Here is a 17,403-nt window from a genome sequence, read left to right as displayed (position 1 = left end):
CTCAATGGACATGAGTTTGAGTAAACTCTGGGAGCTGGCAGGAGGTAGATGGACAGGGAGGCCTGGCATGCTGCAGTCCATGGGGTCACAAAGAGTTGGACATGACTGAGTGACTGAACTGAAAGTTACTCAATTATACATACATATACTTTTTTTTCATATTCTTTCCCTTTGTGGTTTATCACAGGATATTGGGCTGGATGAAGCACAAGCTGGAATCAAGATTGCCGGGAGAAATATCAATAACCTCAGTTATGCAGATGACACCACCCTTTTGGCAGAAAGTGAAGAGGAACTAAAAAGCCTCTTGATGAAAGTGAAAGAGGAGAGTGAAAAAGTTGGCTTAAAGCTCAACATTCAGAAAACGAAGATCATGGCATCTGGTCCCATCACTTCATGGGAAATAGATGGGGAAACAGTGGAAACAGAGACTTTATTTTCTTTATTTTGTGGAGCTCCAAAATCACTGCAGATGGTGACTGCAGCTATGAAATTGAAAGATGCTTGCTCCTTGGAAGAAAAGTTATGACCAACCTAAATAGTATATTAAAAAGCAGTGACGTTACTTTGCCAACAAAGGTCTGTCTAGTCAAAGCTATGGTATTTCCAATAGTCATGTATGGATGTGAGAGTGGGACTATAAAGAAAGCTAAGTGCTGAAGAATCGATGCTTTTGAACTGTGGTGTTGGAGAAGACTCTTGAGAGTCCCTTGGACTGCAAGGAGATCCAACCAGTCCATCCTAAAGGAAATCAGTCCTGGGTGTTCCTTGGAAGGAATGATGCTGGAGCTGAAACTCCAATCCTTTGGCCACCTGATGCAAAGAACTGACTCATTGGAAAAGACCCTGATGCTGGGAAAGATTAAAGGCAGGAGGTGAAGGGGACGACAGAGGATGAGATGGTTGGATGGCATCACTGACTCAACTGACATGAGTTTGAGTAAACTCCGGGAGCTGGTGATGGACATGGAGGCTTGCTGCAGTCCATGGGGTCGCAAAGAGTTGGACATGACTGAGTGGCTGAACTGAACTGATTGAATATAGTTCCCTGTGCTATACAGTAGGACCGTATTGCTTATCCCACTCTATATATACAATTTGCATCTACTAATCCTGAACTCCCAATCCAACCTGCTTCCATCTCCTTCCCTCTTGGCAGCCGCCAGTCTATTCTCTATGTCTCTGATTCTGTTTCTGTTTCACAGATAGATTCATTTGTGTCAGATTTTAGATTCCACAAATGCAGTATCATATGGCATTTGTCTTTCTCTTTCTGACTTACTTCACTTAGTATGATAATCTCTAGTTGCATCCATCTTGCTGTAACTGTCATAAGCAGATAATAGTGGCCTCATGTCACTTTCAGATTAAATTGCTCAATCACATAGAGCAGTGCATCACATATGATGAATAGACACAATAATATTGTAATATGTAAGTTTTTATTTTTCAATTACACGTTGGATGATATTTTATAAGAAAGGGCAAAACATTTACAAATTTTGAAGCTCGTTAAAACTTCAAGGAAGAGTATTATCTAAATTTCAAGAGTGTAGTCTAAAAGTTTTATTCTTAAATATTTCCCTATTTAATTAATTTTAATTTACTGTATGTTATTTTATAGCATATTATTTAAAATACCTACAAGGAAAACATTGTCAAGTCACAGTGTCCTTTGAATCAAAGGGGAAAAATTAGTTAAGGAGAATAACAAATTTTCTCCAGAGTGAGAAAGACAGGGCTTCTGTTTAGAAGCACCATATTTAATCCACATATTTTAAGGCAAACATTGTGTTGTATTTTTTTCTGTTTAGACACAAAAGTTTATGAATTAAAAAGATAGGAATCTTTAATATATCTAGTCATGAACATAAACATACGCTCACCAGTGCTTGTAGAAGATTTGGCTTTTGGCCATGATTATGTGAATTCGTATCATTTTTTAGTTATATAAAGACATGGAGCCAGGAAATCAAATGTAAACAGAAATGCTCTCTCATTTCCAGTCTGCAGTCTTGAGTTGAGTCCTGAGGTTTCTGAGGCAGCTGTTAGATCCATTCTATATGATTATGTAGTGGGTTTAAGAGCTTCCTTCTTTGCTACATGTGTATGATTTTGTCATTAAAAAATACATTTGGGGTCATACGATGAGTCATAATAATGACACTAATATATAAATTTCTGTGTATATATATGCATACATATATGCATAATTTTTAAGAGACATCTATATGCATTATCTCAAAAACTTTTTTTTAATCTTTATTTGAGACATGGAAAGTATGTCATAATTGTTACACAAGATATATGTAATAAGTATGACACAAAGACAGGTGTGTCTTAGGAGCCACCAATATTACACCCGTTGTGTGTGCATGGTCATTAGGAAATTGAGGACATGCCACATTAAAAATGAAAGATGACATTGTCCCTTGAGGTCTGGAACATGTGAACCAACTAAAAGTTGTAACGAGAAAAAGGAAAGTAAAAGATTAGTCTTTTCTGAGAAGATGTCAAGCAGGTGGAGGTAATCTTCCCTTTCAACCTTATCCTTAATAAACGAGAAATAGGTATGCTCTGCCTTTATATTTCTGCTAAAATGCTTCTTTTCCTTTAAAGGGGAAGAAAATAGGACATCACGTTCTTTTAATGAGTCTCTACTCTCTGAGTCTCTACTCTGGCAGAAAGTGAAGAAGAACTAAAGAGCCTCTTGATGAAGTAAAAGAGGAGAGTGAATAAGTTGGCTTAAAGTGCAACATTCAGAAAACCAAGATCATGGCATCCGGTCCCATCACTTCATGGAAAATAGTTGGGGAAACAGTGAAAACAGTGGCTTATTTTTTTGAACTACTCTCTTAGCCTCTTCTGAGTGTGTGAAGTATCATTCTAGGCCAATTGATCAATTGTTGCTTTGACAAAGTCTATCTTCAGTTCAGTTCAGTTCATTTCAGTCGCTCAGTCGTGTCCGACTCTTTTGCGACCTCAGGGACTGCAGCTCGCCAGGCCTCCCTGTCCATCACCAGCTCCCGGAGTTTATTCAAACTCATGTCCATTGAATCAGTAATGCCATCCAACCATCTCATCCTCTTTTGTCCCCTTCTCCTCCTGCCTTCAATCTTTCCCAGCAACACGGTCTTTTCAAGTGAGTCAATGCTTCGTATCAGGTGGCCTAAGTTTTGGAGTTTCAGCTTTACCATTAGTCCTTCCAATGAACACTCAGGACTGATCTCCTTTAGGATGGACTGGTTGGATCTTCTTGCAGTCCATTCAACATTTAAATGATTCCCTGGAAGATATAGTAAATGTTTTTAAAAGGGGAAATATATCATCTTACATGTTGAAATGTTGTCCTAATAATAGACAATGGAGTCTTTCTAACTTACAGATTAATTAGTATATATGCACTATATATATTTATACCAAGGCTGGAAGAAAGACCTTTCAGAGTATTTTTGGCATGAGAAAGTTCATAAGTAATCTCTCTTTATTGTTATAACTCATCATATTTTGTAAAATTTCAGAAGTCCATCAAAAGAAAGACCTACTCAAAATCATTAATTTTTTTATTAATTAAATGTTCTAAGTATCTAAATGAGTGCGGGACCTATATTTACAAACTGTTTCCTATTCATAAATATTATTAGGAATCAAAGTGAAAGTAAGATTTTCCTAAAAATATTAGACCATTACCCTCTATGGTGTCCAAATATTTTAAAGCAAAAATCAAAGTGAATGGCTTAGCATAGCTTCAAAAGGGAATGTTAACACTGGAACTGTCCTGGAAATTTTACAGAAAGTAATTGTAGCTACACATCTTTCTTCCACCATGTGAAAACTCAGGAAGAAAATGTTTTTCTTTCTCTTGTACTTTAAACTAAATCCATTTCTTTGATCTTTTTGGAAAATCCCCTACAGTTAGCAAGAGGTCTTGAACAAAACATAACCCTTATTTGTGATTATGTTTTTGAAGTGCACTTTTGAGCACACAAATATATAGGTGGAAATTAAGTCATTATCTCCCACACATTGTTTTCTTGCAACGCAGTAAAATATTAAAGCTACTCAGTAACAAGTAGTATTTTTGTTTGTTTGAGTTTTGTCTATGATCATTAGCCAATTGAAAAATTCTTTGTAGCTATTTTAAAATTATTAGATTTTTCATAAAAAATGCATCAAACACCTAAGCAGGACATAGGACTTTAAAAGAGCTTTCAGGTCAATACAACTAATATGCCATGGAAAAACTATAATTTTTTATATTTCTAGAACTACTTTCTATAATTTTTTTTCAAATGCTCCCTTGAATAGGCCTGACAATAAAGTCTTATAATATTTGTGTCATCTGAAATGCATTAGTTAAGCAACATTTGGCTAATTTTTAAAAGACAGAAGCAAATGTATTACTCCCAAATTACACTGATTATAGTTTTTAACTTTTTGCCTTTTTATAGCTCAGAACGTGCATTATCATTACAAGACAATCATCAATACAGCGCCATACATGGGACAGTGTAGGAAACATAGTTAAACATTGGATTAATACATGCCACGAATATTGTTCTCTAATGTAAATCCTCTGTTTACTTGGCACTGAATACCTGAATTTTAAATTCAGAAGTCTTTGAAGAATACCCAATGTCCTTTTGTTCTCATGAAAGTATGGTTGAGGGGAAATCCAATTAGTTTACTTTCCTAAAAGCTTTAATTCCTTTAATTATAATCTCTCATAACTTGTAGACACACTTTTTAGATGCTGAATCATTCAGTGTTAACACATAATCCAACTTGGTATTAAAGTGTTGGGACTATTTTTGTTAGACCCTGTGACACAAAATTGTGTTAACCTTCATCTGTCTATTTGTACTGTTTCCCAACATAGAAAACTTTATCTGGTTTCATTAGAAAAGAAGTATTCCAAAAATTTTCCAGACACTCAAAGTTCATCTCTTTCAATCCACAAATTTGTTTTATTTTCACCATGTCTATTTTTAGATTTTTAAAAATATGCTATACATTTTCTTAAACAGAGTAATCAGCATAATGTAACTGGTTCTTGATTGTTCAGGTATCACTTTTACACATTCATTATTGTCCCACTTTTACATTTAACCATTTTATGCCTCGCGCAACTCCCTCACAGCCTGGTGTAGTATGTACAGGACTGTCTCCTTTTGCACCAGGTGGACTAGACTGGGCTTGCCGCGTTTTGTTAGAGTAGTGACAAGCCTGGCATGCTTCCAAAGAGTTGGACATGACTGAACACTGGACAATAACAACAAGTGATGTGTAGGAGCAAGGAATTCAGCTTTCATGTCATACAGATGTGGATTCCAATCCCAGGTCCACTATTGATGAATTATACAATTGGGGGAAATTTGTTTAGCTCTTTACAGTTTCGACTTCTTCATCTGCAAAGTACTTATGCTAACTTGCAGAATGGTTGCAAAGAGAGAGCTAAATCATAACTGTAAATGGTCTGGTGGTCCCCAGTCCCCAGCCTCCTTCCTTGCTCTGCTGTGTGTCAGTTTCTTGCTCCTGCCAGCTTTCTTCTCTTACACTGGCTTGTCCCTGTAGATTGTGACAGCAGGAACTTCCTCAGACCTGTTCATCACTGGATGCCTGCCACAAGAACTCTGACAGTGTGGTCTCTGGTCAAACAATGCTTGTCTTTAAATTCTGACCCTATCTGTTTCTATTGTGTGATTCTGGGTAAGTTTATCAACTTCTCTCCAACTGTTTCCTTTTCTGTGAAATGAGGGGACTCATAATACATACCACCTAGGATCAAATTAGCTATTTCTGTAACTATCTCTCACCCACGGTAAATACACAATACATGTTAGGGTCCGTAAAGACTGGGGCAAAAATTCATTGTTTCTAGTGTTCTGTGCCCCCAGAAATGAAATAATCAAGTTTATTTAAATAAGCTTAAGTATAAGAAAACTTCTGCTAATAAAGATTATGAGCTTTAGTCTAGTTTTTAAAGCTTTCCCCCTCCTTTCTTTTTAAAGCCACTTAGAAATTTTGCACTTACCTTTGGGTGAGTGGGTCCTATTTTGATTGCTGAATAAATGATCTCAAGATAATTGGAATTTTTTTCTTTTAAGTCTTTGAGATAACCTATCTTTTTTTCTTACTGTTATTTTAATCCATTTTCTCTGTTTTATTTACAGTGATAGATTTGAAGTTTCATATAAGTTAACCAGTTTGTATGTGTTCTCACATATAAATGTTTGCCTTTTATTCGTGTGTGACCAATCGTGTCAATATCCAAGGCGACAATTCAGCATGTCATTAGTAAAAATTCACAGCAGTTGTATTTCTAAATCTTAACACCAAACTCATTTAAATAGCGAATAGAAGTCAAATATTTACATTATGTATTCCATTTCTTTGTGTTTAAGTATCATCTATTTGTCTTCAACTCTGTTTTGTCTAATCTTCCAGCTGAATAATTCGTTGTAATTTGGAAGTAGTGATAAAAAATGAGGGTACATGCCTATTGCTGAGGAGTGAAGAGCAACCAATTGTTTAGAAGAGCAAAAGAAATCACTTATGTGGTCTACACAGATGGTTCAATTAAATCTAGAACTTGAATAAACAAAAGTTTTAACTGATTTCAAGCTATGAAAGGAATTATTTATTTACAGTCTCACTACTATTGGTTATTTCTATTACTCAATCTCACTACTCTACATATAAAACAAGGTTTTTCCTGTGTTCCTTTTTATGCTTATCAATCAAGAAACTATTTGACATTGATTGTAACATCAGTAGAATTCTAATGGTAGTTTCTTCCCTCTGTGTGAAGAGTTACACACAAGATCTAATCAGGCATATGTTATTACTAATGTGATAATTCTCTTCTGTTCCTTGGACATGTTTGGTTATCCATGTGATTGAAGGGACCGCTTGAACCACACACTTGTTAGGTTGGTTGGCCAGGATCTAGGGGCAACAGGCTAGAGTCTGGAAATTCAAAAACTTTCCTACAGAGTGGATTAGAGCTTGAAGGAGGGGGTATTCCTAGAAGGATTAGAGCATCCCAGAAAGCATTTGGCAAATGCTCAGTGATTGCAACATAGCAGGTATTTTTCCAAGGGGGAAGGTGAGACGCAACAATGATTCATTGAAGACCATTCCCAAATCTCAGGTCTGACTACAAATTTAACATTACAGAGGGTCACTAATCAGACCACTTGTGACTCTCATGGCCTTATAAGAGAATTTTTCTTCAGAGTAACTTGACCTCTTCTGATTTTCTTATTATGTATCATCTCAGTTCAGTTCAGTTCAGTCGCTCAGTCGTATCCAACTCTTTGCGACCCCATGAATCACAGCACGCCAGGCCTCCCTGTCCATCACCAATTCCCGGAGTTCACTCAGACGCACGTCCATCGAGTCAGTGATGCCATCCAGCCATCTCATCCTCTGTCGTCCCCTTTTCCTCCTGCCCCCAATCCCTCCCAGCATCAGAGTCTTTTCCAATGAGTCAACTCTTCCCATGAGGTGGCCAAAGTACTGGAGTTTCAGCTTTAGCATCATTCTTTCCAAAGAAATCCCAGGGTTGATCTCCTTCAGAATGGACTGGTTGGATCTCCTTGTAGTCCAAGGGACTCTCAAGAGTCTTCTCCAACACCACAGTTCCAAAGCATCAATTCTTCGGCACTCAGCCTTCTTCACAGTCCAACTCTCACATCCATACATGACCACTGGAAAAACCATAGCCTTGACTAGACGGACCTTAGTCGGCAAAGTAATGTCTCTGCTTTTGAATATGCTATCTAGGTTGGTCATAACTTTTCTTCCAAGGAGTAAGCATCTTTTAATTTCATGGCTGCAATCACCATCTGCAGTGATTTCCCTAGCCCAGTCTAAACCTCCAGTGTATTACTATCTGTTGGGATTTGGAATTGGACAGTAAAAGATGAGGGTAGATAGCTATGGTTGAGGAGTGAATAGCAACAAATAGTTCTGGATAGCAAAATCATCTCATAACTGTTCTAACTGAACAATGAAAATTAGAAAAGGAGTAAATAAAAGTTCAAATGAACCTGCAGTTACAAGGGCTTATTATCTTATATCAATCCTACTATTTTATGTGTACAGGCAAGACTTTTTTACTGAATCCTTTTACTGAAATCCTTTACCTTTCTTTTCAATCAGTGAAACTACTTCTGAGTGACAGCCCTTTCTTGAATTCTAATCTTCTAAGAGGTAAGAATTACTGTTCACAATTTTCGTAAATATTATGAAATTTGCCCAGTCAGAAACTGCAATGTAGCTGTCTATAGTAATGATAATCTTATTAGCCAAGTTGCTTTCTTTAAACATACATAATATTTTTCCAGCACCACTTCTTTTTCTTTTTTTTTTTTGTCCCAATTCTAGGCATTGGGAAGAGATGAGAACCCTGTTTTACATATCCAGTTGATCCTTATTATTTGTGCAGTACATATTTGTGAATTTACCTACTCACTAAAATTTACTTGAACCCTCAGATCAATACTCATAGTGACTTTACAGATCATTTGTGACCATATGAACAGCAGCCAAAATTTGAGTCACTCAGTGCTCACATTCCTAGCTACGACTGAGTGAGCCAATGCTCTGCCTTCTTTCAACTCTCACAGTCAACCAGCATCCTTTTTGTGGTCCATTTAGTGCCAAATTTTTCAGATTTTTGTACTTTTCATTGGTGATTTTGTTCAAAATGGCCCACAAATGTAGTACTGAGGTGCTGTCTAGTGTTCCTAAGTACAAGAAAAGTGTGATGTTTCCTTTGGAGAACATACGTGTTAGATAAGCTTCATTAATGCCAACAAGGGTCTGTCTAGTCAAAGCTATGGTTTTTCCAGTGGTCGTGTATGGATGTGAGAGTTGGACTATAAAGAAACCTGAGATCGCAGCACTGTTTATAATAGCCAGGACATGGAAGCAACCTAGATGTCCATCAGCAGATGAATGGATAAGAAAGCTGTGGTACATATACACTATGGAGTATTGCTCAGCCATTAAAAGAATACATTTGAATCAGTTCTAATGAGGTGGATGAAACTGGAGCTGATTATACAGAGTGAAGTAAGCCAGAAAGAAAAACACCAATACAGTATACTAACACATATATATGGAATTTAGAAAGATGGTAATGATGACCCTGTATGTGAGACAGCAAAGGAGACACAGATGTAAAGAACAGACTTTTGGACCCTGTGGGAGAGGGAGAGGGTGGGATGATTTGGGAGAATGGCATTGAAACATGTATACTATCATGTAAGAAATGAATCGCTAGTCTAGGTTTGATACAGGATATAGGATGCTTGGGGCTGGTGCACTGGGATGACCCAGAGAGATGATATAGGGAGGGTGGTGGGAGGGGGTTCAGGGTTGGGAACTCATGTACACCTGTGGTGGATTCATGTCAATGTATGGCAAAACCAATACAGTATTGTAAAGTAAAAAAAAAAATTTAAATTAAAAAAAAAAAAAGAAACCTGAGCACCGAAGAATTGATGCTTTTGAGCTGTGGTGTTGGAGAAGACTCTTGAGAGTACCTTGGTGCAAGGAGATCCAACCAGTCCATCCTAAAGGAGATCAGTCCGGAATATTCATTGGAAGGACTGATGCTAAAGCTGAAACTCCGATACTTTGGCCACCGGATGCGAAGAACTAACTCATTTGAAAAGACCCTACTGCTGGGAAGGATTGAAAGCAGGAGGAGAAGAGGAAGACAGAGGATAAGATAGTTGGATGGCATCACCGAGTTGATGGACATGAGTTTGAGCAAACGCCGGGAGCTGCTGATGGACAGGGAAGCCTGGAGTGCTGCTTTCCATGGGGTTGGAAAGAGTCAGACATGACTGAGTGACTGAACTGAACTGAAGCTTCATTTGGCATGAGTTATAGTGCTGTTGACTGTGAGTTCAATGTTAATGGATCAACAGTACATATTAAATAAGGTGTCTTTAAGAAGAAGTGCACATAAAACATGGTTATGTACTGATCAGTTGACTAAAATGTTAGGACCAGACACTCTCAGAAACTTACCTTGTGTTTCCTCTCAGAGTAATCATTCAGTATTTGCTAGTTCACTGTTCACAGCAACTTTATAAAAGACGTGCAACTTAAGAGACTTAACCATTGGTAGTTTTATGTAAGAATGTTCTTAGCAGCTTTATTCTCCATAGCTAAAACCTTGCATTAGCCAAATGTCCATCAACAAGAGAAAAGATAAACATATGTGATAATCAGAGCAATTATAACAAACTAATCCAATAATAAGGATGAATTTCATAGACATTATACTGAGAAGATGCTGAACATAAAATAGTATAATATTCCAAGAATATTGTAAGTCACTACAGCCTGACTCTTGTCCTCACTATAGACCGAATCTGGTCCTCTCTTTGCCTCACAACGGCTTGACTCTTTGCCTCACTGGGACCTAACTCTTGACTCTTTGCCTCACAACAAAGAGTCTGCCTGACTCTTTGCTTCACGACAGCCTGACTCTTTGCCTCACTGGGACCTAACTCTGGTCTACACTGGGCCCAGAGTCTGGTCCTCACTGGGCTCTGACTCTAGTCACCACTATGGCCTGACTACGGTCCTCACTGTATCTTGACTTTGGCCTTCACAAGGGCCTGATTCTAGTCCTCACTTTGGCCTGACTCTCATCCTCACCACAGTCTGACTCATCACGGTCTGACTCTGTCCTCTATGGCTGACTCTTTGCCTCACTGGGGCCTGACTCTTGTCCTCACTGGAAACTGACATTGTGCCTCACTGTGCCCTGACTCTGGTCCTCTCTATGGCCTGACTCTGGTCTTCTCTGAAACCTGACTCTGTTCCTCTCTACGGCCTGACTCTTTGCCTCACTGGGCCTTGACTCTGGTCCTCACTGGGCCCTGATGCTGGTCCTCACTACAGCCTGACTATGGTCCTCACTATGTCCTGAATCTGGTCCTCACTAGGGTCTGACTCTTTAATCTAAGATTAAAAAAAAAAAATCAAAGTTGTTGCTAGTGAAGAAGTAAGAAGCAAAAGAGAACCATCTAGGGAGACAGAAATGTCCTGTGTGATGATAAGCACTCCCCAGGTGGCACTAGTGGTAAAGAGTCTGTCTGCCAACGCAGGACATGCAGGAGATGAGGGTTTGATCTCTGTGTCAGGAAGATCCCCCAGAGTAGAAAATGGCAACCCACTCCAGTAATTTTGCCTGGGAAATCGTTATGAACAGAGGAGCCGTGGCTACAGTCCATGGGGTTGCAAAGAGTCGGGCATGGCTGAGTACAAGTGTGTAGTGTAATGACAGAGGTGTTGGGTATTTTCATATATCCATTTGCCAAAATTGTACCACTAGGACTTGTATATTTAAATATATAGACATTTTACCTCAAACGATTGAATGGAAATTGGAGAGTAGATGGAGGTATAGGTGGTACAAGAATGACAAACTGTTGATCATTATTGAAGCTGGGTATTGAGTACATATATTTTTCTGTTTATTTTGCATATGTTTGGAAATTTTCAAAGTACAAGTTTTTGGTTTTTTTCTATGAAGAGAGAGAGACTTAAGAGATATAGCAACCAATAGCACATATATTCTTTTTTTTTTTTTAATCTCAATTCATAAAACTGTCTGGGTGTTTGAGGAGGTTAGGGAAGTATCTGAGGGACGGTATTTTTAGGTAATAATTGCATTATAGTTATGTTCTTAAAGATACTTTTGAAGAGGGATACAAATGAAATTATATGGCATCTGGGGGTTGTTTTGAAATAAACTAGTTTGGTAGAGGTAGAGATAAAACAGGTTTGACCGGGAGTTGAAAATTGTTGAACCTGGATGATGAGTAGGTACATGGGGTTCATCAGACTATTCTCTGTCATTTTGTATACTTGAAATTTTCTGCAATAAAAAGATTTTCAAATGATATATTTTTTATAAGTACTCTCACAAATTGAAAAACTCCAGGCTGGCTAAGTCTAATATGGATGGAACTGGATCTCTACTAACGTGTGATGCTGATTCTACTTGAGAAGAGACGGGGTAGGCTGGGGACAGGAGCCTGGGCTGGTAACACTAGAAGGGGGCATCTGGTGACGTGGGTTGGGAGGCTGGGAGTTTTGCAGAGTGACACAGTGAGGTGGGGTTGTGAAGAAACTGATCTCTGAGAGGTAACTATGGAGGCAGGACAAGCAGGAGGAGACACAGATGATTAAAGCAGGATGTGAAACTGCATGGAGGAACTACTTGGGAAAATATTAAGGGGGTACCAGTTCAAGAGACGTAGTTACAAAGAATCAATTCTCAGAGAGGCAGAACTCAAGTAGGAAATTTCTATTGGCGAAGTTCACCATTCCTGTATTTAGGCCTACAAAGAGATTAAAAACAGACAAACAGAAAACAAAAAACTGAGGAGTTTAGGGAGTAACTTGCTACTTTATTTATTAAAGTAGCTCAGAGAACTAGATGAAATAAACAGGGAAGATTGGGTTATGGGGCATCTACCTAGTTGGGAGGATGAAATAGGGAGCGTTAAAGCAAGTATCATGAGTTTATAGTTTTATAACTTAGCAAATTTAAATATGATTCTTTACCTAGAACCTTCTCCCCACTCTCCCCTGGCCTCCTAAGACTTTCTATTCTACTACTCAAGACTGTAATGTTTAAAAGTCAACATGTTTCTTTTTTACAAAAAAAAAAAAAATTGTTTTATTTATTTGGTTGTGCTGGTCTTAGTTGCAGCATGTGGGATCTACTTCCCTAAACAAGGATTGAACCCAAGGCACCCTGTGTTGGGAGCATGGAGTCTTAGCCACTTTGAACACCGAAAAAATGAAGTGAAATCGCTCAGTCATGTCTGACTCTTTGCAACTCCATGGACTGTAGCCTACCAGGCTTCTCTGTCCATGGGATTTTCCAGGTAAGAATACTGGAGTGGGTGGCCATTTCCTTCTCCAGGGGATCTTCCCCACCGAGGGATCGAATCCAGGTCTCCCACATTGCAGGCAGATGCTTCACCCTCTGAACCACCAGGGAAGACACTTTGAATACTAATGAAGTAGTATTTTAGAAAGACAGATGCGTTCTTAAAAGTTTTGGGATATGGCTAAGTGTTTAAAATAGTTTTCTAAAAGAATGAAAAATAAGTTCCTACATCATGGCAGACAGCTAATTGGAGCCACCTTTTCTGATACAAATACATAGACATGCTGCATAAGTATAACAGAAGCAAAAATGAAATACATAGCTGAGCTTGAGAGAGATAATTTCATTCAGCTTGAATGAAATACATAAGCTGAGCTTGCAGCAAAAAAAAAAAAAAAAAAAGTTGTGCCAGGGGAAGGGGACTCAAAGTCAGAGACCTGCTATTTCATTTTTCCATATCTTTTCTAGAGTATCAGTTACACTGAAACGTCCTTGCTTATCTGATAAGCACCTTCTCACTTATCAGGACTCAACCCAACTACCACCTCTTCTTTGAAGTGTTTTCTGACTGCTTTCTCATGAGAAATTATTCCCTATCTATAGTCTCACTATTTCCTAAACATTCTTCTAGAAAAGTGCCTATAAAATCTCATTGCACTTATCTATACACTTGATTATAAGCTTCTTGAGGGTTGATAAAATGATAATTAATCTTTGTGTCCATAGCCTGGCACCATAGTAGATGCTCAATAAGTATGTGGTGAAAGAATAAATGCATGAAATTTGAGGTAAGAAGATATCAATACAAGTAATTATTCCATGATTAAATAAATTAATAGGGATGGAAACACAATCTAAATCTTCCCTTCATGAGTTTTCCACTCCTTTCATTATTTAGTAATTTTTACAGTCCCAAAGTAACTGCTGGCACACATATTGGTTGGACTAATACTAATATAGAGACTGCATTCTTTGATGTACAAACATACTCCTTTAAAACATTAAAATCTTAACTAGCTTGTCTTTGACATTTTCCACATACATCTAAAATGTCAGAACCAACATTTGGGGCCTACAAATCTTTTGAGTGAAAGCCCAGGCCTTCAAATTGTGTGTCATTCACAGGTTTAAAATAGGAACATGTTCCATGTTGACTATGAGCTATTTGGAGATTTTTGAGGACATTAGAAGAGAATAATTTTATTTGGGGGAGAAATGTTAGAAGGTAGGAGTTTTGAGAGAGAACCTATTTATTATCTGAATATTGAAATGAACACACATACATGCACACACACACATACATTATTACTCTCAAATCCAAGAGCCTCAGCAAGAGTTAAATATGTAGTCTAGGGTCTTCCTGATTCAAAAGGGAAGTCTGCCTAAATTTTTAGGAACAAAAAATAACTTTTAGCATACGTGAACTAACAGTATGTAATCATTTGTCAGTATAAAATATGAGAAATTTGGATTAAACATAAAAAGATATATTCATTTGCAGGAAATGAAAAATTTCCCATGTAAGGAAAAATACAAGTGTGCAATATTTCAAGTCATAAGAAAAGCTGAGTGTGTCTAATTTCCTCTGCATCATTTACTAGTAAATTAGGTTTATTGCACAATGTTTTAGAGACAGGTGCCAATAATGTGATTTTTCCTTATGTTCACATCCTAAATACCATTTTTATATTTGCCTGGGGGAGAGTAGAAACATAGTTTTATCTGACTTTCATATAGTCATAAGGTAGAGGAAATATTGAAATTTACTAAGCAATTTCCCAAGATGAAAAGGGATTCAAGGGATCCCAGTAATATAACTTATTAGTCCCTTGTATACTTCGTTGCTCAGTCGTGTCCAGCTCTTTGTGACCCCATGGACTATTGCCCACCAGGCTCCTCTGTCTATGGGATTCTTCAGGCAAGAATACTAGAGTGGGTAGCCTATTCCTTCTCTAGGGGATCTTCCCAATCCCAAGAATTGAACCAGGTTTCCTACATTGCAGGTGGATTCTTTAACAGCTGAGCTACCAGGGAAGCCCTATTTGTTCCTTGCTGCTGCTGCTGCTGCTTCTGCTGCTAAGTCGCTTCAGTCGTGTCTGACTCTGTGCGACCCCATAGATGGCAGCCCACCAGGCTCCCCCGTCCCTGGTATTCTCCAGGCAAGAAGACTGGAGTGGGTTGCCATTTCCTTCTCCAATGCATGAAAGTGTCCGTCCATGGGATTTTCCAGGCAAGAGTACTGGAGTGGGGTGCCATTGCCTTCTCCTTAGGATTCACTAAAATGACTAGATATCTGAATATAACATATTTGGAACTATAGATTTTCAACCAAAGGAGAGCTGCTTTGGTCAAGGAAATGTAGGTATTAGACTAGATATGTGGACCAAGTAGGTGGCAACTGGAGGTGAACGCATCTTCTGTGACTCAACTGTCCTCTACTCAAAGGACTTCAGATTTTGAAGAACACAGTAGAACTGTGGTGGGTAAATTTCGAAAAGAGATTCACAGATTTTGACATATAAATGAATGCCACCTCGATTTTCTATACCTGGCACTAGAGCACAAACCCCACATGGGCCTAAGTGGTGGTACATCTACTTGTTATTGCAGCTCTGTTTCAAAGTAACAGATATTTACCAAGCATTTGCTGTATTCCAAGGACTACGCTAAGCAATTTACATGTATCTTTTCCTTCAAGAACAAACTGATTGAATTGACTGTAATAAGTGATACTTATACAAGAGATGAACTGTCCTTGGAATTCTAGTGACAAATACATGACCCCAAAACATATGCTGAAGTTATTGGCCATGCATCCAAATTCTGAGCAATGTGTGGGTCTGCCTGATTCTGGGAAACACTTTACTTGATGAAATTACTTTAGGCTTGTGGCTGTTCTGATTAGCTTCAGCTGTACGTAGCACAGACTACAAAAAACTATGCCTCTAAAGAAAACAGACGTTTATTTCTCTCACTTAAAAGAAGTCAAGAGGTGGAAAATCCAGAGCTGCATGTCATTTCCATGGTCCTTAGGGACACAGATTTCATTTATATTTTTGTTTTTATTAGCTGTTATTATTACCTGCTTACTATTGGCTTATTAGCTATACCTGTTTTTTTTTTTTAATGGCTGTTCTAAGGTTTAGAATATGCAGTTTTAATTTATCACAATTTACCTTCAAATAAATTGTGGTGGTCATTTTGGCTTGTCTTACATCAGATTTGGAGAAGGAAATGGGAACCCACTCCAGTATTCTTGCCTAGAGAATCCCATGGACAGAGGAGCCTGGCAGGCCATGGTCCACAGGGTCACAGAGAGTTGGACATGATTGAAGCACTAAGCACACACCTTCAAGTAATAGTATAACACTTTACATATGATGTAAATTCTAATAATGTAATTCCATTTCCTGCTTCCACCCTTTGAATTCAAATAGTTATTGCGGTCAAGCATTTTACTTCCATATATGTTATGTTGTTATGTTGTATAAATTTTGCTTTAAATAGTCAATTATCTTTTAAAATTTTTTTAAGTGAAGGGAAAAATCTTTTATACTAACGCGTATAGTTTCCATTTCTGACACTTTTCATTCTTTAGTATAAATCCAAGTTTCTATATAGTACTATTTTTCTATGCCAAAGAATTTGCTTTAACATTTTTTATAATGCAGTTCTGCTGGCAACATTCTCTCAGCATTTGTTTTCTTTAGCCTTCATTTATGAAAGATATCTTCTCTAAATATAGGATCCTATGTGACAGACTTGTTTTCTTTCAGCACTTTAAAAACGCCCTTTCATTGTCTTCTGACTTGTGTAGTTTTTAATTAGAAGTTTACTGAAATTATTTTTTTTCTATACATAATCTTTTATCCCCCACTGGCTGTTTTTAATTTTTATCACAAGTTTTCAACAATTTAATGGTGTCTTTTGCACCATTTTTGTGAGTATGTGGGAATGTGTGTGTTTATCCTGCTGAGGGCTCACTGAGCTTCTCGTCTCATAATTTTTCATCAAATACAAAAATAATATCAGCTATATTACTTCAAATAATTTCTCTATCACCTTTCTCACCCTCCTCTCATCTATATTACATGTATATTAGAATACTTGATATTATCCCACAGATCACTGAGGTTCTCTGTTTTACTTTTCTTAATTGTTGTTTCTCTAGAAATTCCATTTTTAAACCTTTAATTTCTCTGTATCAGCATATAAAACATTTGCAATAATTGTTTTAATATTTTGACAGCTAATTCTACCATCTCTGTAATTTCTATATTTGTTTATTGGCCGACTTTTTCCCTGCATATAGATCATGTTCTCCTACTTTGTATGTCTTAGTGTTCTTGCTAGTTCCCAGGCATCTTAAGTGCTGATGTTCCCAGCACTTAGAAAGTAGGCAGGAAGAGCATGAAGCTGCCTCTATGCTTATTATCGGCTCTGAGACTCCTGGATGCTATTAGCGACTTCTT

The sequence above is a fragment of the Capra hircus genome, chromosome 11 (assembly GCF_001704415.2).
Source record: "Capra hircus breed San Clemente chromosome 11, ASM170441v1, whole genome shotgun sequence".
In the NCBI taxonomy this organism is placed as follows: Eukaryota; Metazoa; Chordata; class Mammalia; order Artiodactyla; family Bovidae; genus Capra; species Capra hircus.
This window is presented reverse-complemented; position numbering follows the sequence as displayed.